Source organism: Amblyraja radiata, chromosome 19 (genome assembly GCF_010909765.2).
Source record: "Amblyraja radiata isolate CabotCenter1 chromosome 19, sAmbRad1.1.pri, whole genome shotgun sequence".
NCBI lineage: Eukaryota > Metazoa > Chordata > Chondrichthyes > Rajiformes > Rajidae > Amblyraja > Amblyraja radiata.
Window position 1 is genome coordinate 10,373,104 of NC_045974.1, and position 22,611 is coordinate 10,395,714.

The window sequence follows — 22,611 nt, forward strand, 5'->3', positions numbered from 1 at the left end:
AAGTAACAACACGATATACAGTAAACGATTAAGAATAAAACATTATAGTTTAAACATGTGAATGAAATAAAATACCAGAGCACAAGGAGGCTACAGACTTTTAGTTATTGAGTAGACCTACTGTTCATGGGAAAAAAAAGTTTTTATGTCTGGCTGTGGCAGCTTTGACTTTAACTCGTTTTTACCCAGGCCACAGCTAATAATGGCCTGGTTCCTTTATCATTGTTATTTGCATATCCTTCATTCAATTGTTCTACGTATATCTCTCTACATCACCATCTATATCTCTCATTTCCCTTTGCCCTGACTCTCAGTCTGAAGATGGGTCTCAACCCGAAACGCCACCCATTCCTTTTCTCCAGAGATGCTGCCTGACCCGCTGAGTTACTCCAGCTTGTTGTGTCTATCTGCAGCGTTGAGCTGCTCTCAGGAAGGTACATTTGCAACAATGGTCTCGAGAACAGGAAATTCAGACGACGTGTCTCACGCCGTGCTTTTCACTGTACCTCGGTACACGTCACAACAAACCAAACTGAACGTGTAACTGACGTCTCGTTACTTTTCCACCCTGCCTGTCGGAGTAAATACCTGTGTCAGATTTTAAACACGATTGCATTTGGGGAAACTGAACCCACTGGTAGAAGCAGAGGGTGGGATGAGATGCGGAGAAAATGGCTAGCAAATGTACTCGTCCCAGTTAATGTTGATAGCTTGAACAGCTTCTCAGCACTTTGGCATAATTTAGAACAGCGGGAAGGAAACAGAAGGCTTCATTGACTATTCTTTAGTATTACATTTCCACTGATGTGCCGTCCTATCATGTTTATCCCCTGGTCAAAATGAAAACAAGCAGCATCACCCCTAGCTAACAATGATCAAGCTTTCCTTGAGCTTCGTCCCCTTTGATGTCTCATTTTCACACCCTACCCTACCATATCTCACGTGATTCTCAGTATGAAAAAGGGTCTCAGCCCATTCCATACTGTCGTTGTGTCCTTGGGCAAGACACTTCACCCACCTTTGCCTGTGTGTGAATGTGTGTGAATGTGTGTGAGTGATTGGTGGTGGTCGGAGGGGCCGTAGGCGCAGATTGGCAGCCACGCATCCGTCAGTCTGCCCCAGGGCAGCTGTGGCTACAGAAGTAGCTTACCACCACCGAGTGTGACTGAGGAGTGAATGAATAATGCGATGTAAAGCGCCTTGAGTATTAGAAAGGCGCTATATAAATCCCATCCATTATTATTATTATTCCTTCTCTCCAGAGATGCTGCCTGTCCCGCTGTGTTACTCCAGCATTTTGTGTCTATAATCAGTATCAAGAACTGTTCAAGGCTTTTCTGTCACACGAACCATGCTTCAGTGCCAACTTGCAGGTCTGCTTTTAGTAAATTTCAAATGGCTTCTTTGAAACCAGATACATTTTTTTAAGTAAGTAAGTAAGTTTATTGGCCAAGTATTCACATACAAAGAATTAGCCTTGGTGCTCCGCCCACAAGTAACAACATGACATACAGTGACAGTTACGAATGACTCAGAAAACACTAAACATTAATAATAATAAAACATTAATGATAAAACACCATTGATCAAGCATGTAAACCAACAAAATACGAGATCAAAGGGAGGCTACAGATTTTTGGCTGTTGAGTAGAGCAACTACTCATGGATAAAAACTGTTTTTATGTCTGGCTGTGGCAGCTTTGACAGTCCGGAGTAGCCTTCCAGAGGGAAGTGATTCAAAGAGTTTGTGGCCAGGGTGAGAGGGGTCAGAGATGATCTTGCCTGCTCGCTTCCTGGCCCTTGCAGTGTACAGTTCATCAATGGAGGGATGGCTCCTATGCTATAATAAATCTGTTATAAATTAAATACACCTCCACTTCCTGAGAAGACCGCGTTGTGTGACGGCCATTAAGGCACATCAACGCCTCTACTTCCTTGAGTGAATTTGGGGAAATTCGGCACGTCTCCATCGACTCTTACAGCCTCTATGGATGCACCACAGAATGCATTCCGCCGTGTTGCATCACAGTTACACACAAAATGCTGGAGTAACTCAGTGGGCCAGGTAGTGTCTCTGGAGAGAAGGAATGGGTGACGTTTTAGGTCGAGGCCCTTCTTCAGACTGAAAAAGGTTTTTATTGTTCCGACTTCGTTTGGAAACATCTCTGCCCACGGCTGCAAGAAATTACAGAGTACTAGATGTATCCCAGTCCATCCCACAGACCAGTCTTCCCCCCCATAGACTCCATCTCCACTTCCCGCTGCCTCAGAAAAACAAAGGAGGACTTTGTAACGTTGTCGACGCCCTTTATGTGGTGACTCTTTGCATACCTTGGGTGTGCAAACCAAAGAATATCACTGTAACTTGTTGCATGTGGCAATAAAGTATCTCTGATTCATTCATTCATAGTATAGAAGGGACATGTTGGTCGGTGTGGGCAAGTTGGGGCAAAGGGCCTGTTTCAACACTGTATGACTCTGTGATTCATCCACAAGACAATAAACTAAACTAAATGATCTTGGGAATGGCAAAAGACAATAGACAATAGACAATGGGTGCAGGAGTAGGCCATTCGGCCCTTCGAGCCAGCACCACCATTCAGTGTGATGATGGCTGATCATCCCCAATCAGTACCCCGTTCCTGCCTTTTCCCCATATCCCCTGACTCCGCTATCTTTAAGAGCCCTATCCAGCTCTCTCTTGAAAGCATCCAGAGAACCTGCCTCTACCGCCCTCTGAGGCAGAGAATTCCACACACTCACAACTCTCTGTGAGAAAAAGTGTCTCTGTTCTAAATGGCTTACCCCTTATTCTTAATTTATATGCCTTCAGATTATTTTATACGTAATAATTCTCAATTGCTGCTTGCCAAAAGGCATTAGCAGGATAAATGGCACGACTGAGAAGGCAATCTTTGTGAATAGTTCCAAGCAAGTATGATTAGGTCAAAGATAGACACAAAATGCTGGAGTAACTCAGCAGGTCAATGATTAAATCAAACAGGCTGTCCTGGGCCTGGGCCTGGGCCTCCTCCATTGTCAGAGTGAGGCCCAGCGCAAATTGGTGGAACAGCACCTCACATTTCACTTGGGCAGTTTAATTGGCATGAATATAGACTTCTCTAACTTCAAGTAACCCTTGCTTTCCCTCTCTCTCCATAACTCCCCCTGCCTAATTTTCCAACCAGTCTGACTGTGCCTGATTACATTTTTATCTCTGTTTGCTTTGTTGTCATCTTCTCCTGGCTAACAATGGTCTATTCTACATTTTCCGTGATCCCCATCTCTTTTGATGTCTCATTTTCACACCTTACACTTCCTTATCTCTGTGTCTCCCTCTCCCATGACTCTCAGTCTGAGGAAGGGTCACCCATTCCTTCCATCCAGAGATGCTGCTTGTCCCGCTGAGTTACTCCAGCATTCTGTGTCTATCTTCAGGCAAACAGACTGCTTGGGAAACAGCTGGATGTTCTTCCACAACAAGGGCCAGCTGTTGGCACTGGAAATCTCCACCTCTGGCTAAAATATGTTGTTAATTAGCGCCCTGTGTTAAAATAGCACAGGGAGGGTAAAAATAAAGCAAACACAGATTTTTGCTAATTCCTCACAACGTTAAATCACATAGTGTCATGAGCTTTGAAACAACGCTTCATTTATTTCATGTTTCACAAAAGAAATGAAGCCCAATTGGCACCTGCGTCCAAAGATTATTTAGTGGGGCCGGTTAGCTCAGTTGGTTTGAGCGTGGTGCTCACAACGCCAGGGTCGTGGCTTCAATCCCTGTCAGGGCCACGTTTTACAGCGGTAGAGTTGCTGCCTTGCAGCCTCAGAGACCCGGGTTAGAGTCTTACTACGGCTGCTGTCTGTACAGAGTTTGCATGTTCTCCCCGTGATCAGATTAGCTTCCTCCGGGTGCTCTGGTTTCCCCCCACACACCAAAGACGTATAGGTTTGTAGGTTAATTTGCATTGGTAAATTGCAAATCGTCCCCGGTGTGTAGGATAAGGATAATGCTAGTGTACGGGATGATCGCTGGTCGGCGCGGACTCAGTGGACCGAAGAGCCTGTTTCTGCGCTGTATCTCTAAAGTCTAAAATCACTTAAAACTTGGAGATTATGTTCCATGGAATACTCGAAAATTAATAGATTTGTGCAAACTTTGCAGACTTTATTATCACAAGGCTCAGATATAATGCAATAACACTGGTAAATAGTGTCAAAACTCTCATTATGGTTCATAAGTTATAGGAGCAGAATAAGGCCATTCTGTCTTCAAATCTACTCCGCCATTCAATCATGGCTGATCCATCTTTCCCTCTCACCCCATTCTCCTGCCATCGCCCCGTAACTCTTGGCTCTCGTCCCTGTCACTATGTGGATCACGGTTCAATGACCGGCACTGTTGTGTCACCATGGCAACGGGTTCTTCTTCTTATTGAGTCCACACACAAGATTAGAAGTTGTTCAGCCGGAGCTGAAGCCACTTCTCAGCATCTGCACACAATGGTGTCCGTCTTGTCGCTTCTTGTGCGTGGTGGTGGAAAGATTGGTGGAAACAGGGCCGCGACGTGAACGCTCTTTCCTTGATCCCCATGGCAACGGGTGAGACCAGGAGTCAGGCAGCATTTCAAGTATCTGCAAGCAACCCGTTCTAATTATGAGTGACCAAAAGCCAACCATATTCTCATCATCTGCAGAGAGTTGACTTTACCCATCTTTACGCAAGTCGTGCATTATGGCGACTGACAGGTTACCCGTTTAATGTAACAGCATTTCTCACGCGTCTCAACATTCAAACAGAAACGGGCTAAAAAAAAATACACAAATGCTGGAGTAGCTTAGTGGGTCAGGCAGCATCTCTGGAGAGCCTGGATAGGTGACGTTTCATGTCAGGGCCCTTCTTCAGACACAAGATGTCACCTATCTACGTTCTCCAGAGATGCTGCCTGACATGTTGAGTTCCTCCAGCGCTTTGTGTCTTTTTTGTTGTTGTTGTAAACCAGCACCTGCAGTTCCTTGTATCCACAGAAACGTGTTCAGTTTCATGTCTTGTATTGTGAAAAAAGAGGGGGAAATGTAGACACAAGGAATTGTAGAGGCTGGAATCTTGCGTAGAGCATAAAGTAGTCCAACGGGTCAGGCAGCATCTCTGGAGGACATGAACAGGCCACGTTTTGGGTCGGAACCCTTCTTCAGACTCTTAATACTGAAGGGTCAATCTGAAGAAGGGTGCTGACCTAAAATGTCACCTATCTCACTGCTCCATAGATGTCGCCTGGCTTGCTGAGTTACTCCAGCATTTTGATTTTTCCTCAACGTTCCAGAGTTTGCAGTTCCTTGTGTCTACATTTTGCTTCTCTACTGTGAAACCACTTCAGGGAATGCCTACTTTGAAGAACTTCTCCTCCTCGCTCCAAAGGGAATTCTGTGAAACTCACTTTTCACTGCTCCCTCTCTGCTTGCTGAGAGTCCGAACAAGGTCACTGACCCAAAACGTCACCTAGTCATGTTCTCTAGAGATGCTGCCTGACCCGCTGAGCTACTCCAGCACTTTGTGTGCTCCATTACAATGAGCGGAAAATCTTCTGGGAACTCTGGCTGATTCCAATTCAAGTTGACAATGCTCAACATCGAGGCTTTTAACCACGGTGACACCTGCTAGTTGTAACGTGTGTTCAGTTGAAATGAAAATCAATGCCCAGAGAGAAAAATTTAAATTAAATAAAGCGTGCCTATCCGTTAGCATTTTCCGTGCTGACAAGGGGAACTGTGCATTTACAGTAAGCAGCCAAACTAATTTACAGCATCAGTTTAGCCTCTGCTGCTCTTGGAAGATAGACTTCCACCGCTAATCCTTTAATCCCGATAGCTAGCGTATTATTTATAAAGGCAAATTTGATACATTTTAAGTATTGTATCTTCCAGTGGGTTGTAAATATAGTGAATACATTATGTCATGTTGCCACTAGTGTGTATATATATATATATGTAGTGTATACTCTCCAAGGGACAACACTTGAACTCACCAATATAAAAGCCGACCAAGGAGGAAGGAATAACTAAAGTCAAGGGGATAAAGAATAGAATGGAACAGTGTCGCCCATCTGGGTAGTGGGAGAGATTTGGGAACAATCATTCAAAATAAATGTTTTAATTGATTTCTAAAATTAATTTGGAAAAAAAAAACAAATTAGAAAGAAGACCAAGAATGATATTGGAAAGTAAAATAAGGAAATGGCAGGTATATTAAATTCATAATTCGCATTTTTATTTATGGTTCTTTTTTAATTCCTCTGATATTACATGAAGCTAATATTAATCCCCGTAGAATTAAAAATAAATGCAGGCAGCCAGGTAAACTCACTGATTCATTTCTCATCATTAAGAACTAACTATCTTCTCATCTCTTTTTTCAATTGGTGTGAATGTCACTTGAAGCCAATGAATGATGCTTTATCCACAAACCAAGAATCTGGTGTGGGTAGCTGAGGTCTTTGGTGGAATTACTGTGAATGGCTACTTGTTTAACATTGAGGCAGTCTGAAGAAGGGTTTCGACCTGAAATGTTGCCTATTTCCTTCGCTCCATAGATGCTGCTGCACCCGCTGAGTTTCTCCAGCATTTTTGTGTACCTTCCATTTTCCAGTATCTGCAGTTGCTTCATAACCAATAACATTGAGGTATTACTGATGCACCCGTTAGTTCAGATCAACATTAACACGAGTAAAGTAACAGTTACAAGATAGACATAAAAATGCTGGAGTAATTCAGCGGGTGAGGCAGCATCTATGGAGAGAAGGAATAGGCGATGTTTCGGGTCGAGACCCTTCTTCAGACTGATGTCCGGGGGGGGGGGGGGGGGGGGAACACTAAAGATGACATAGAATGCTGGAGTAACTTAGCAGGTTTTGCAGCATCTCTGGAGAAAAAGAATAGGTGACATTTTGTGTCGAAACCCTTCCTTAGACTATATCTATATATAAACATATATACACACACACATTTATAAAATATTATATATATATATAAAATAGATGATATACATATATATATATATTATACACACACACACACACACATATATATATATATGTGTGTGTGTGTGTGTGTGTGTGTGTGTGTATAATAATGTGTGTGTGTGTATACATTGCATTCAGAAAGTATTCAGACCCCTTCACTTTTTTCACACTTTGTTACGTTACAGCCTTATTCCAAAATAAATTTTAAAAAAAATTTCTATCATTAATCTACACACAATACCCCATATTAAAAGAGCAAAAACAGATGTTTAGAAATTTTTGCAAAGTAATTAAAAATAAATAACTGAAATATCACATTTACATCAGTATTCAGACACTTTACACAGTACTTTGTTGAGGCACCTTTGGCAGCGATTACAGCCTCAAGTCTTCTTGGGTATGACACTACAAGCTTGGCACACCTGTATTTGGGTCATTTCTCCCATTCTTCTCTGCAGATCCTCTCAAGCTCTGTCAGGTTGGATGTGGAGCTATTTTCAGGTCCCTCCAGAGATGCTCGATCGGGTTCAAGTCCGGGCTCTGGCTGGCCCACTCAAGGACATTCACAGACTTGTCACAAAGCCAACTCCTGCATGGTCTTGGCTGTGTGCTTAGGGTAATTGTCCTGTGGAAGGTGGACCTCTGCCTCAGTCTGAGGTCCAGAACGCCCTGGAGCAGGTTTTCATCAAGAATCTCTCTGTACTTTGCTCCGTTCATCTTTCCCTCGATCCTGACTAGTCTCCCAGTTCCTGCCGCTGAAAAACATCCCCACAGCATGATGCTGCCACCACTATGCTTCACCGTAGGTATGGTATTGGCCAGGTGTTGAGGGGTTTCCTCCAGATGTGAAGCTTGGCGTTCACACCAAAGAGTTCAATCTAGGTTTCATCAGACCAGAGAATCTTATTTCTCATGGTCTGAGTGTCCTTTAGGTGCCTTTTGGCAAACTCCAAGCTGGCTGTCAGGTGCCTTTTACTGAGGAGTGGCTTCCATCTGGCCACTCTACCATAAAGGCCTGATTGGTGGAGTGCTGCAGATATAGTTGTCCTTCAGGGTTCTCCCATCTCCACAGAGGAACTCTGGAGCTCTGTCAGAGTGACCATCGGGTTCTTGGTCACCTCCCTGACCAATGCTCTTCTCCCCCCCCCGATTGCTCAGTTTGGCCGGGCTGTCAGCTCTATGAAGAGTCCTGCTGGTTCCAAAGTTCTGCCATTTAAGATTGACGGAAGCCACTGTGCTCTTCGGGACCTGCAATGCTGCATACATTGTTTTATACCCTTCCCCAGATCTGTGTCTCAACATAATCCTGTCTCGGAGGTCTACAGACAATTCCTTCATCTTCATGCCGTGGTTTTTGCTCTGACATGCACTGTAAACTGTGGGACCTTATATAGACAGGTGTGTGCCTTTCCAACTCGTCCAATCAATTTAATTTACCACTGGTGGACTCCAATCAAGTTGTATAAACATCTCATGGACATCTCAGGATGAACCTAAGCTCAATTTTGAGTGTCATAGCAAAGAGTCTGAATACTTATGTAAATGTGATATTTCAGTTATTTATTTTTCATTACTTTGCAAAAATTTCTAAACACCTGTTTTCACTTCTGCATCTGGGGTATTGTGTGTGTATTGATGACAAAAAAAATGACTTTCATCCATTTTAAAATAAGGCTGTAACATAGCAAAATGTGGAAAGAGTGAAGGGGTCTGAATACTTTCTGAATGCACTGTATATACAGTATTATATATTTATATAAATAAATAAATAGACACACACACACACACACACTCACTCACACACACACACACACACACACACACACACACACACACACACACACACACACACACACACACACACACACACACACACACACATATATATCCTCACTCCGTCATTCACCTTTCTTTCTTTCCATTGAGACCTGATGCAATAATTCATAAAATGAGCACTAGATCAGCTAGCCATGTGAAAAAATGCTTCCCAACTTGGTTGAGAAACATTTTAACCCTAATATTAAGATTACGGATTTAGACTAAAATGTAAATTTCTGAAAGTACATGAATATATTAAATAATTGAAAATGCATAACTGATATGATGGTATGCTCCACTGAAGTCAAACTTGCAATTAAGATTTGAACTGTAAATTAAAATTCCAGAAGCACAATGGAAGATTGTTTGTGCGAAAGGCTTCCAATGTTGTTTTTTGACGATTGGCCTTTACAAAAGCTCCTTCCTCCGTTATGGGGAGGTGGAGGGGGGGAGGGGGGGGGGGGGGGGGGGGGGGGGGGGGAACTCATACAGTTCAATAGCCCTGATCGGCAGATCAAAATAAACCCCGCCTGTGGTTCCGAATGCAATACTCAGACTAAACTGCAGCAGGGAGCCGCTTTGCAATATTAATGCATCCTTTCGTTTTATTGCGTATTAGCTCGTGTATTTCCTTGGCTGAGAGTTAATCTTTGAATTGGAGCACTGTTAGGTCAATTTAAATGTTAATATCATTGTTGAGCGGGGTGCACAGATGTTCTCTCCGGGTGATGCCCTGAATAGTTCATGAGCAATCTGGAGTTTTGCATTTAAGCACTTAAGTTTACATTTAAAAACTTTTAATTGAAAATTGGTTTTGTCAATACAATTATTGCATTCTGCACATCTGTGCCCTTCTACATTACAAATTATAGAATGCCGCGTACTAGATTGATGGATGATCTCAGAAAATCACAAAGCATTTTGTACCTAATTAAGCCTTTTTGTGGTAAAATCTTGATTGCTCTGCAGAAAATCCAGCAGAATTTTACTAAATCGGGATATCAATATCAGTGAGGGTTTAAAAAAAAAAAGTGGTCAAGGCAGGGTATCGAGAATGTCCCTCTCTCTTCAACTAGTGCTCTGTGATCTCTCATCTCAACAGGCAAGAAAGAAGGCTTCACCCACCATGCAAGATATAAGTGGGAGCGTTGTTCTCTTATCTAGAATGGGATTTAAACCTTCTGGTCTAGAGATAAGGCAGCTGCCATTTAACCAACGCCAGCATCAACCATATTGCTAAATAACGATGTTGCCATATGTTGACATTGTGTTTCTGTTTTGAAATCATTAACAATGCAATTTAAGGTCACGTGCAAAATCATAATGGTGTGCAGTGAATGGAAATCCAAGTATAATGGCCCATTCTCCCTCCCCACCAAAATATGGGAGGCCAGTTTTTTTTTTACTCATCTGCCCTTCCTTGCAAACATCAGTGAACAGAGGAAACTATAGCAGTGACTGTAGGAACACACTTACATCAGGCACATGCCCTGAATAATAAAATATACATCTGTAATAAAAAGGAACTACACCATAGCTAGACACAAGGAACCAAACCATAGATAGACACAAAGTGCTGGAGTAACTCAGTGAGTCAGGCAGCATCTCCGGAGAACATGGATAGGTGACATTTCGAGTCAGAACCCTTCTTCAGGCTGATTGTAGGGAAAGTGTGACATAATATGAGAGATAATATTAAAAATATATTAAAAACAGTATATATATGTGTGCTGGAATGGATATATACTGTGTGAGTGTGTTTATATGTGTGTGGCTGTGTATCATGTATATATATAGATATGTACACACACACACACACACACACACACACACACACACACACACACACACACACACACACACACACACACACGTGTGTGTGTGTGTGTGTGGCTGTATGTGTGTCTTTGTATTATATTGTAAATCTAATTGAAATTTTGTTACCAATTTCTGCAGATAATAGTTTGGACTGACGTCATTCATTGCTGCCTTACATAGAGTTGCTGCCTTACAGTGCCAGAGACCCAGGTTCGATCCCAACTGTGGGTGCTTGTCTGTGCGGAGTATGTACATTCGCCCTGTGTGGGTTTTCCCCGGTAACTCCGGTTTCCTCCCACATCCAAAGACGCACAGATTTGGGAATCAATTAGGTTGGTAAAAATTGTAAATTGTCCCTCGCGTGTGTACGACAGTTTTAGTGTATGGAGGTCTTGGTATAGCGTATTGGTGGTCGGTGCGGACTCGGTGGGCCGAAGGGCCTGTTTCCGCGCTGTACCTCTTATCTAAACGAAACTAAAAAAAGTCTCTCCACATTTTCTAATGGAGGAATGGTCAGGAAGAAATTGACATCAAGGCATTTAAGTGACAAGATTTAAGAATGGTATGTACATGCAACTTCGTGTACAATAAATCATATGCTGAAAATGGATAAGAATGGGAGGTCAGTTTGGCAACTTGAAGGCTGATGGTGCCAGGTCTAACATCATCATCCAATAATAATCGCACAATATGCACCATGATGGTACAGCTGAGTCACTAAAATAACAAGTAAATAAATATTCCAAGGATGTCCACTGAATAAAAGCTTTCACCTAAGATTTCACTGACAGTGTATGTTCCTTACATGTACTGGCACCTTGTCAATTCAAATACTACACTCTCGCTCACTGTTATTTTCCAGTCAGTAATGATGTGATGTTGAGTTCATATACTAGAAAGTGATTCCACATAAGTCATTCTATCCAGTTTCATTTTGTTCCCCTAAAACATCCTGAAAGCTTTACGAAGGTGTTGCCAGAACTCGAGGGCCTGAGCTATAGGGAGAGGTTGAGCAGGCTAGGACTCTCATGATGTTGTACACCTCTGTAAGATCACCGCTCATCCTCCTGCACTCCAAGGAATAGTAGTACAGGAGGATGAGGGGTGACCTTATAGAGGTGTACAAAATCATGAGAGGAATAGATCGGGTAGACGCACAGAGTTTCTTCCCAGAGTAGGAGAATCGAGATCCAGAGGATATAGGTTTAAGGTGAGGGGGGGGGGGGGGGGGAGATTTAAAAGGAATCTGAGGGGTACATTTTTCACACAGGTGGGTGTATGGAACAAGCTGCAGGAGGAGGTTATTGAGACAGGTACCATTGCCACATTTAAGAAACATTTGGACAGGTACATGGATAGGACAGGATTAGAGAGACATGGGCCAAATGCAGGAAGGTGAAACTAGTGTAGATGGGACATGTTGACCGGTGTCAGCAATAGACAATAGACAATAGGTGCAGGAGTAGGCCATTCGGCCCTTCGAGCCAGCATCGCCATTCAATGTGATCATGGCTGATCATCCCCGATCAGTACCCCTTTCCTGCCTTCTCCCTATATCCTCTGCTATCTTTAAGAGCCCCATCTAGCTCTCTCTTGAAAGTATCCAGAGAACTGGCCTCCACCGCCCTCTGAGGCAGAGAATTCCACAGACTCACACTTTCTGTGTGAAAAAGTGTTTCCTCATCTCCATTCTTCGTTCTAAATGGCTTACCCCTTATTCTTAAACAGTGGAAAATTGGGCCGAAGGGCCTGTTCACACGCAATAAGACTATGATTCTATGACTCTAAGACTCTCATAATAATGGTGTTTGAAAGGAGAGAGTCTTATATTGTGTGAAGCTGGACCCTAATGAACCAACTGCCTTACCAAAAGTGGATGTGGTGTACTATCCAAATAGTGAGCCACCTTTACATCTGGGCAGATGTCTGAGATGTGGAACAGACTTTACTTTAGGCTTTAGACTTTAGAGATACAACGTGGAAACAGGCCCTTCGGCTCACTGAGTTTGCACTGATCAGTACACTCACACTATCCGACACACAATGGGAACTATTTACAATTCACAGAAGCCAATAAACCCATAAACTTGTACATCTTTGGTGTGTAGGAGGAAACCAGAGCTCTCAGAGAAAACCCATGCAGGCCACAGGGAGAACGTGCAAACTCCATACAGACAGCAACCATAGATAGGATCAAACCGGGTCTCTGCCGTTGTATGGCAGCAACTCTACCACTCCGCTCCTGTGCTAACAGAAGAGGGTTACTGAAATGGTCAGCTGATAAAATGCTGGAAGAACTCAGTGGGTGAGGCAACATTTAGACCGTTATGTGGATAGGAATGGTTTTGAGGAATATGGGCCAAAGGCGGACAGGTGGGACTCGCTTAGATGGGGCATCTTGGATGGCATGGACGTGTTGGGCCGAAGGGCCTGTTTCCGTGCTGTACAGATCTAAACAAGGGCTGGATGGCTCTGCAAGTTTGCTCCACAAGTTGTTTTTCTTTTGACAATAACACTGGAGAAAATGATGCAACTGTGTACATCCTTCCACACAGTAGCAAATGCAGTAAAATGCTGTAACTTCACTCAGCCGTGTCATGGGAAACTCTGCTTAGCTCCTTGTCATTGTAAGGATTTTAAGCCCTGGGGTTGTCTGTCACTCCAATTTGCTTACTGAGTTTGGCAAATTCAAATCAATACTCCTCTCAGTCTTTGTGTGGTCGGTCAGGCAGAGGTGAAACGTTTCATCTCTATGGAAGAAAGCTCTCAGCCAGTCAGCCATGATGAAGGAAGGCTGTGCGGCATTAATGATGCCCGACCCACACACAATGGTGCAGCAGAAAGTGGCTCACTAACTTCAGCGCTCGTTCCCGCTAGCGCTTCGCCATTCCCACTCTCCACCCCAAACAACAGCAAGGTGGAGTTGCTGCCTCACAGCGCCCCGGGTTCAATCCTGACCACGGCTGCTCTCTGTATGTGCGGAGTTTGTACACTCTCCCCGTGACCCGCGTGGGCTTTCTCCGGGAGCTCCGGTTTCCTCCCACACTCCAAAGGCGTACAGGTTTGTAGGTTAACTGGCCTGGTATAATTGTAAATTGTCCCTAGTGTGTGTAGGATAGTGTTAATGTGCGGGGATTGCTGGTTGGCGCAGATTCGGTGGGCCGAAGGGCCTGCTTCAGCACTGTTTAGTAAACTAAAAACGAAACAGCTGTTTATAAAATAAATGCAGTGAAAGTATTGAACGCACTTCAATGGAAGAAAGCAAGTTCATTGATCTTTGGTTAATGTAATCAAAATTATGATCAATGACTCCAGTTTGTGGTCCTGTTAAGACATACTGTTTATTTCTGAAGACCTCGGATCAATAGTCCACCACAGGACACTCTAGTCCAATCAATATTTATTCCCATATACGATGTAAATGAATGTTAGTTCAATTCCCCTTTGGTTTAAAGGTGAATTTACTTCAGAATACTTTCTCCATCCTTACATAAGTTTTTATTTCCTCCTACCTCGTTCCGTACACCTACCACCCTTTGGGTAAAAATGTTACCCCTCAGGTTCCTCTTCCACCCCCCCACCTTAAACCTATATCTTCTAGTTCTCGGTTCCCTTACTCTGGGCAAGAGACTCTGTGTGTCTACCCAATCTATTCTTCTCGTGATTTTGCACACCTCTACAGATCACCCCTCATGCTCCAGTGTTCCAATGAATAGTCCCAGCCTGCTCAACCTCTCCATAATGCTCAGGCCCTCGGGTCCTGGCAACATCCTCGTAAATCTTCTCTGCACCATTTCCAGCTTGACAACACCACTCCGTCATACAGCTGAGGCAGGGACTGTCGCAATGATTAAGAAACATTTAGACAGCGTTTGTGTAGGAAAGAACTGCGGATGCTGGTTTTAAACCAAAGATAGACACAAAATGCTGGAGTAACTCAGCAGGACAGGCAGCGTGTCTGGAGAGAAGGAATGGGTGACGATTTGAGACAAGACCCTTCTTCAGACGTATCGGGTCAAGACCAGTCGGGCCCAGTGAAGTAGGTCCATGGATGCGACAGGTTTAGAGGGATATGGGCCAAACGCGGGCAGGTGGGACTAGTGCAGGTGGGACATGTTGGTCGGCGTGGGCAAATTGGGCCGAAGGGCCAGTATCCACGTTGTACGGGTAAAGGACTCCAGAGATTCACAACCTTTACCAGAAGAAGTTTCTGCGTACTTCAATTTTGAAGACCAGTTCCCTAATCCTGTCGCCATGACCCCCCCCCCTCCACCAACACCACCCTTCAATAAACCTTCTGCACAAAAGCAGAACAGTCTCCAAACTGTCTGTCCCCCGCGATCTTGCTCAACAATCCAGTCACACCATTGCGAAAACAGAGCACAAAAAGTCAAGGAACGGCTTAAAAAACGACGTGATAAAGAACCCATCCATTCGCACTAAAACTAAAGTAAAATTGATGGCAGCTTCTCCTAATAGTTGCATTTGCTATTCTACGAATGAACCGGTGAATAATTTTCCGCCAAGTCTAAGCATCCTTTGAGATTAAACCATGAAGAAATAAGGTTGCAATCAAGTTATAATACAAAAGCTTCCAAAATACCTATTAACTGCACAGTGAAGTAGAGTTCTATAACAGAATCTTAAGAACAAAAGAACAAATGCCTTTGATCTCATCTTAAAACCGGTCTTTTGGGGCATAAACATAAAGAGTACCTTTCAGCTCCTGGAACCTGTTCGACTCCCATTCAAATTGTGATTAATCTGTACATTGATTCAATTTATCTGCATTTGGTTTACTTCTCTTGAAATCCGTCACCAGCTAAATTTCAATTTCAGCTCTTGCAAGTTTCAGGTCATTCTGCATTTACATTGATTTGGATGAAGAGGATACCGTACTTTCATTATTTTGCCAGATCTCTGAAAGCACTTCCTAATTTCACCCCTGCTTAGAACCCAACCTTGGTTTGGAGATACAGCGCGGAAACAGGCCCTTCGGCCCACCGAGTCCGTGCCGACCAGCGATCCCTGCACACGAGCGCTATCCGACGCACACTAGTTCAAGTTCAAGTTCAAGTGAGTTTATTGTCATGTGTCCCTGTATAGGACAATGAAATTCTTGCTTTGCTTAAGCACACAGAAAATAGTAGGCATTTACTACAAAACAGATAAATGTGTCCATATACCATGATATAAATATATACACACATGAATAAATAAACTGATAGTGCAAATAACAGAAAGTGGTTGGTAATAATCAGAGTTTTGTCCGAGCCAGGTTTAAAAGCCTGATGGCTGAGGGGAAGTAACTATTCCTGAACCTGGTTGTTGCAGTCTTCAGGCTCCTGTACCTTCTACCTGAAGGTAGCAGGGAGATGAGTGTGTGGCCAGGATGGTGTGGGTCTTTGATGATACTGCCAGCCTTTTTGAGGCAGCGACTGCGATAAATCCCCTCGATGGAAGGAAGGTCAGAGCCGATGATGGACTGGGCAGTGTTTACTACTTTTTGTAGTCTTTTCCTCTCCAGGGCGCTCAAATTGCTGAACCAAGCCACGATGCAACCGGTCAGCATGCTAGGGACAATTTATACTTATACCAAGCCAATTAACCTACAAATCTGTACGTCCTTGGAGTGTGAGGCCTGAGCACGCCAGCCTCAATCACAAAATGGTGGCCCTCAATTCTGTCCACAATTAGAAGATAATTGCATCTATTCAACATTTACAAAACATTTGCTATGTCAACCTTCATGACCATGCAATGTGGCCATCACTGAATCCTCTAAGCCCCACTATCATTCTGGCTCTGTTCCATTTACAATGTGGTGCTGTGCTACACCCCTACACTTAATCAAGGTGATCGTATCAAAAGAGTTCAGAATTTCACATGTTCTAGGAGCAGAATTCGGCCCATCAAGTCTACTCCGCCATTCAATCTATCTTTCCCTCTCAACCCCATTCTCCTGCCTTCTCCCAGTTGCACGTTCTCCCCGTGACCTGCGTGGGTTTTCTCAGGGATCTCCGGTTTCCTCCAAAGATGCACAGGTTTGTAGGTTAATTGGCTTTGGGATAATTGTAAATTGACCTTAGTGTGTGTAGGATAGCATTGGTGAGCAGGGATTGATGGTAGGCGCGGACTTGGTGGGCCGAAGGGCCTGTTTCCCCGCTGTATCGCTAAACTAAACTAAAGTTGGGTTCTAAGCATCGGTCCCACCAGTCATAGCTGACACACAGCTGACACAAGATCTTCGGTATTGAAAAGGAAATCCCACCAGTCGCATCGCCAAACTCCACGGGATTAGTCAGACACCATTTTTCTATCTTCTCATGTTGTAGTTATTACATCTTTAATTGTAGACTCACTCCTATGTTCAGCTCAGGCATGATCTACTTCAGCTACCAACTGAGATCTCCATCATGACAGAGGTAATTCTTCAGCCACTTCAACTCATTGCACATGACATCAGGCAATAGTTTAGAGCATTGGACACATGAAGGGGACCAAACAGTATCCCAGCCATAATCCTAGACTCCTGGGCTCGAAAACCAGCCCAGTCTCTATCCCAGCTGGGATGTAATCCTGGGGCTTTAATAAGGCTCTGGTCAGACCACATTTGGAGTATTGTGAGTAGTTTGGGGCCCCATGTCTGAGGAAGGATGTGCCAAGCTCTGGAGAGGGTCCAGTTTACGAGAATGGTCCCAGGAATGATTGGGTTAACATATGATGAGTGTTTGTCGGCCCCGGGCCTGTACTCGCTGGAGTTTAGAAGGATGAGGAGGGACCTCATTGAAACTTACCGAATAGTGAAAGGCCTGGATAGAGTGGATGTGGAGAGGATGTTTCCACTAGTGGGAGAGTCTAGGACCAGAGGCCATAGCCTCAGAAAAAAATGAGTTACCTTTAGAAAAGAGACGAGGAGGAATTTCTGTAGTCAGAGGGCGGTGAATCTGTGGAATTCATTGCAATAGAGGGCTTGGAGACCGAGTTAATGGATACTTTTAAGTTGGAGATTGACTGATTTTTGATTAGTACGGGTGTCAAGGGTTATGGGGAGTAGGCAAGAAAGTGGGGTTGAGAGGGAAAGATAGATCAGCCATGATTGAATGGCCGAGTAGACTTGATGGGCTGAATGGCCTAATTCTGCTCCAAGAATTTATGAATTTATGATTTTCTCCAGTACAGTTCAAACAATGGCATCTGCCCAACAATATGTAAAATTGCCCAGATATGCCCTGCACACAAAACATGGGAGAAAATTCCAATCTGACTAACTATTGCTGAATGCTCTTGTTGGTTGGGGAGATTAGAACATTTCTTAGTCCTTGAGCTCAGATGGAGTTCAGATTTGTCCTCACTGAGTATATAAACTACCCAAGCAGAACGCTAGTCTCGCTAGTCTTTGGCATTATTAGCATTTACACATCAGTTGTTGTAAGTAAGAAATTAATTGTTCCTTTTTGGGACATATGACAATATGTCGTAAATCTTGATGTTGGGTTAATTATCACCAAGTTTTTGTGTTAACATTGCAAAGAAAGTCCAAACAGTCCCCAGAAGACATGTTGATCACATTGACATAGTGGATCTAGGTCTCTCCTGCTCCATGGCACCCATACTAACTTATGCAGTTGTTTCTTTCAATGGCCCACTTCTTGTGAATGTGGTATTATGCGGCAGAATAGTTTAGTTTAGTTTAGAGATACAGCGGGGAAACAGGCCCTTCGGCCCACCGAGTCCGCGCTGACCAGCCATCCCCGTAAGCAAGCACCATTCTACACACACTGGGGACAATTTACAATCTTTACCGAAGCCAATTAAACCTACAAACCTGTACGTATTTGGAATGTGGGAGGAAAACGGAGCATCCGGGGAAAACCCATGCGGTCAAGGTGGGAAAATGTACAAAGTCGGCACAGACAGCACTAGTAGTCAGTACATACCCAGGTCTCTGGCACTGTAAGGTAACAACTCTACATCTGCACCACCAGGGAATACTTGATCAGGTGTATGGATTAGAGGGATATGGGCCAAACACAGACATATGGGACTAGCTTAGATGAGGCCCAGATTTGTTGAGCCAAAGGGCCCATTTTACGTGCTGTCTGACTATGAGAATTATATTTAAGGTCAAATGAAACACACTTGGTTTTGTCGTTCTGAAATATGGAAACTTTCCCTATTGTAATGGCAAGGATAATAATCTGAAACAGATAAGACATTGTTTGCTGGTGCTTACAATATAAATATGGATAGCCATCATACCTCAATCAACTCAAACAGTTGGGTATTCAAACTGTTGATAAAACAGCTGTTTTAACTGTTCAGCCACGACATCTCTCCATCCCTCTTCCAAAGCTTCAAGGTTGGGCAAGTTTAATATGCGCCTGATTATATGAAATCTTCCAGCCATCCCCATCAGTTTGAGACAAAAGGTATAATTGCCTATACATCATCCACGGTGGATGGCCATGCCACTGTTTCAGACTTGTATCTATCTTGCCACTAACAACTGAAATGATCATCAAAGTGTCAGAGTATCACAAAGGCAAATGTTCCTCTGACTGTCAGAGAAAACTCATGCCCCTTATTTTTTCTTTATGCACATTGGAACTCATGTTGGCACCATTAAAAACCCCAACTTCACATGGGGAACGTCATCTAAATCCTCCCACCGGCAGAAAGGTTTCGAGGGATGAAGACAGATGCATTTTCAGTAAAAAATATAAAGTGTATGGGGGTGGACACAAAACGCTGGAGTAACTCAGCAGGTCAGGCAGCATCTCTGGAGAAAAGGAATAGGGGATGTTTTGAAGAAGGGTCTCGACCCGAAATGTCGCCTATTCCTTCTCTCCATAGATGCTGCTTCACCCGCTGAGTTTCTCCAGCATTTTTTGTCTACCAGGGGATGTTTTGGGTCTGACCTAAGGGTCTCAACCCGAAACGTCACCCATTCCTTCTCTCCGGAGATGCTGCCTGTCCTGCTGAGTTACTCCAGCATTTTGTGTCTATCTTGAATTTCAATGTACTTCGGTACATATGACAAATAAAGAACCAATGTTGTGAAAGAATCGCAGAATGTAAGCAGTTTCGTTTTTTTAGTTTAATTTAGAGATACAGCGCGGAAACAGGCCCTTCAGCCCACTGAGTCCGCGCCGACCAGCGATCCCCGCACACTAACACTATCCTATACACACTAGGGACAATTTTACATTGATACCAAGTCACATAACCTACAAACCTGTATGTGTTTGGAGTGTGGGAGGAAACCAAAGATCTCGGAGAAAACACACGCAGGTCACGGGGAGAACGTACAAATTCCATATAGACAGCACCCGTAGTTGGGATCGGACTCGGGTCTCTGGCGCTGTAAGGCAGTAGCTCTACTGCTGCGCCACTGTGCCGCCCAGGTTACAGAAACTTAAAACAAAATTATCAAAATCATTCCCATGAAGTTCAAATGTCCAAGACCAATTCAAACCTTGATATAAATAATGGGAAGTTGTTTTGCATTATGATATTGGCTTCAAATGCAGTATAAAGGGGTTGACAGGAGGAAAGTTAATGTCTGGAAGAGAATGATTGTTATTCCGCAAATTTCAATAAGAAATCATTGAAGCTTTAGTAAAGTCCATCCGAGTGAATTCAACAGTACAGATTGATCGTGACTTAACAATGCAACGTAGACAGCTCATTTCTCAAATCTGTCCAACAATTGTATAGTACTATTTTTCTCGATGAACTGCAGAAAATGTAAAGTATATTGGGGTACACAGCGAATAATGGGAGAGAAATCTCCCTTCTTGCAACAATTCTCTATGTGTTTTCTGTGGGTAACTCTCCTCCGAGTCAACAAGATTGCTCAGCGGTAGAGTTGCTGCCATACAGCGCCAAACACCGCGTTTGGTCCTGACTACCGGTGCTGACTGTACGGAGTTTGTACATTCTGCCCGTGACCTACGTGGGTTTTCCCCGAGAGCTCCGGTTTCCTCCCACAAGCCAAAAGACGTACAGGTTTGTAGGTTAATTGGCTTGGTAAAATTATAAATTGTGTTAATGTGCATGGATCGCTGGTCGGCACGGACTCGGTGGACCAAAGGGCCTGTTTCCGTGCTGTATCTCTAAACCAAACTAAACCAAGAATTGACAATTCAGCACAAATTACCTCAGGGAGATAATAGCAGACATGGACAACTGGAAATTGGTTGACTGTGTCCTTCGGCCCACTGAATCCACGCTGACCATCGATCACCCGCTCACACTAGTTTTATGTCATCTCCCTTTGACACCCACTCCGTACTAACTTGGGTCAATTTGCGGAGGCCAATTAAACTACAAATCCTTGCATCGAGAGGGTGTTGGAGGAAACCCACGCGGTCACAGGGAGAGCGTGCAAACTCCAATCAGACAGCACCCGTGATCAGGATCGAACCTGGGTCTCTAGTGCCATGAGGCAGCAGCTCTACCTGCCGTGCCACTGTGCTGCCCATTAAGGGGCAAGGGTTGACTTTATCTTCAGACTGAAAGTGGACGGGAGGGAATTGGAGGCAAGACCGCTGGAGGGTGTTATTTTCTTACCTCCAGTTCCCTCCCCTCTACTCGCAGTCTGTAGGAGGGTCCCAACCCAAAACCTCATCCATCATTTTTCTCCAAACATGCTGCCTGACCCGCTCAGTTACTCCAGCACTTTGTGTCTATCTTCGGTATATATCAGCATCTGCAGTTCCTACCTCCACACATTTTGCTTTTCTTTCTTAGGAAATATCTGGTCTAGCACCTCATAATTACAAATGAAGAAACTTATTCCAATTAATTGCTAATGTGGAGACAAAACCCAGCAGCAAATATTTCAGACCTCTGCTCAAATGTCTTTGCTATCGAACAGTCTTTCTTCGATTGCTTTCAATGTACTGAGATCTGACATCAACTGTATTTTTCCTTTTATTCATCTGCAACTCTTTGCTTTGGTGGTATACCTTCACCATTATTTCAAATGAGAAACCCCACAAAATATCAACTCACCATTTAGTCACTGTCTAAGTTGCCTCTTCAGTGCCGAGGGAGGGATGTATTGTGAAAGAGTGTAGGACGGAAGTGCAGATGCTGGTTTAAACCAAAGATAGACACAAAATGCAGGAGTAACTCAGCGGGACAGGCAGCATCTTTGGAGAGAAGGGATGGGTGAAGTTTCGGGTCGAGACCCTTCTTCAGACTGAGAATCTGAAGAAGAGTCTCGATCCGAAACGTCACCCATTCCTTCTATCCAGAGATGCTGCCTGTCCCGCTGAGTTACTCCAGCCTTTTGTGTCTTGCGATGTGAAAGATCCTGCCTTTCATAAAGTTTAGTTTAGTCTGGAGATACACTGCGGAAACAGGCCCTTCGGCCCACAGAGTCCGCACCGACCTGCGCTCCCCGCACGTTGGCACTATCCTACGCACACTAGGGATAATTTACACTTATACCAAGCCAATTAACCTACAAACCTGTACGTCTTTGGAGGGTGGGAGGAAACCGAAGATCTCGGAGAAAACCCACGCAGGTCACGGGGAGAATGTACAAACTCCGTACAGACAGCGCCCGTAGTCAGGATCGAACCCGGGTGTCTGGCGCTGTAAAGCAGCAACTCTACCGCTGCGCCACCGTGACGCCCACTGATATATTATGATACAACATATACATAATATAACAAATTATTGCTCTCCCTCTTCAGTGGGAATATGTTCCATGCTGTTTCTTGGGAGGGGAGTGATAGAGATTACAAAGTAATATTTAGTCATTATCACTAGCGATAATCACATATTATCACAAATACTAGTGATTATATATTACTATATCATATGGTGGTATGTAATTATATCACTATATGATTATATATAGTAATTTTAGAGATACAACGTGGCAACAGGCCTTTCTGCCAACCGAGACAGTGCCGACCACGACTTCTATGTTATCCCAATT

The 22,611-nt window shown here is 43.8% G+C and overlaps 1 protein-coding gene and 1 long non-coding RNA gene across 2 annotated transcripts in view; both read right to left on the reverse strand.

Annotated features, from left to right (window-relative positions):
- grm8 (glutamate metabotropic receptor 8) overlaps nucleotides 1-22,611 on the reverse strand; it is a 272,924-nt gene that overhangs the window by 18,236 nt on the left and 232,077 nt on the right. The gene's annotated exons all lie outside the window — the stretch shown is intronic.
- LOC116983812 lies at nucleotides 13,758-21,791 on the reverse strand. The gene is made up of 3 exons (XR_004414818.1): nucleotides 21,780-21,791; nucleotides 19,830-19,834; nucleotides 13,758-13,863 (listed from the first exon to the last, which is right to left on the reverse strand). It is a non-coding gene; the product is annotated as an uncharacterized LOC116983812 (long non-coding RNA).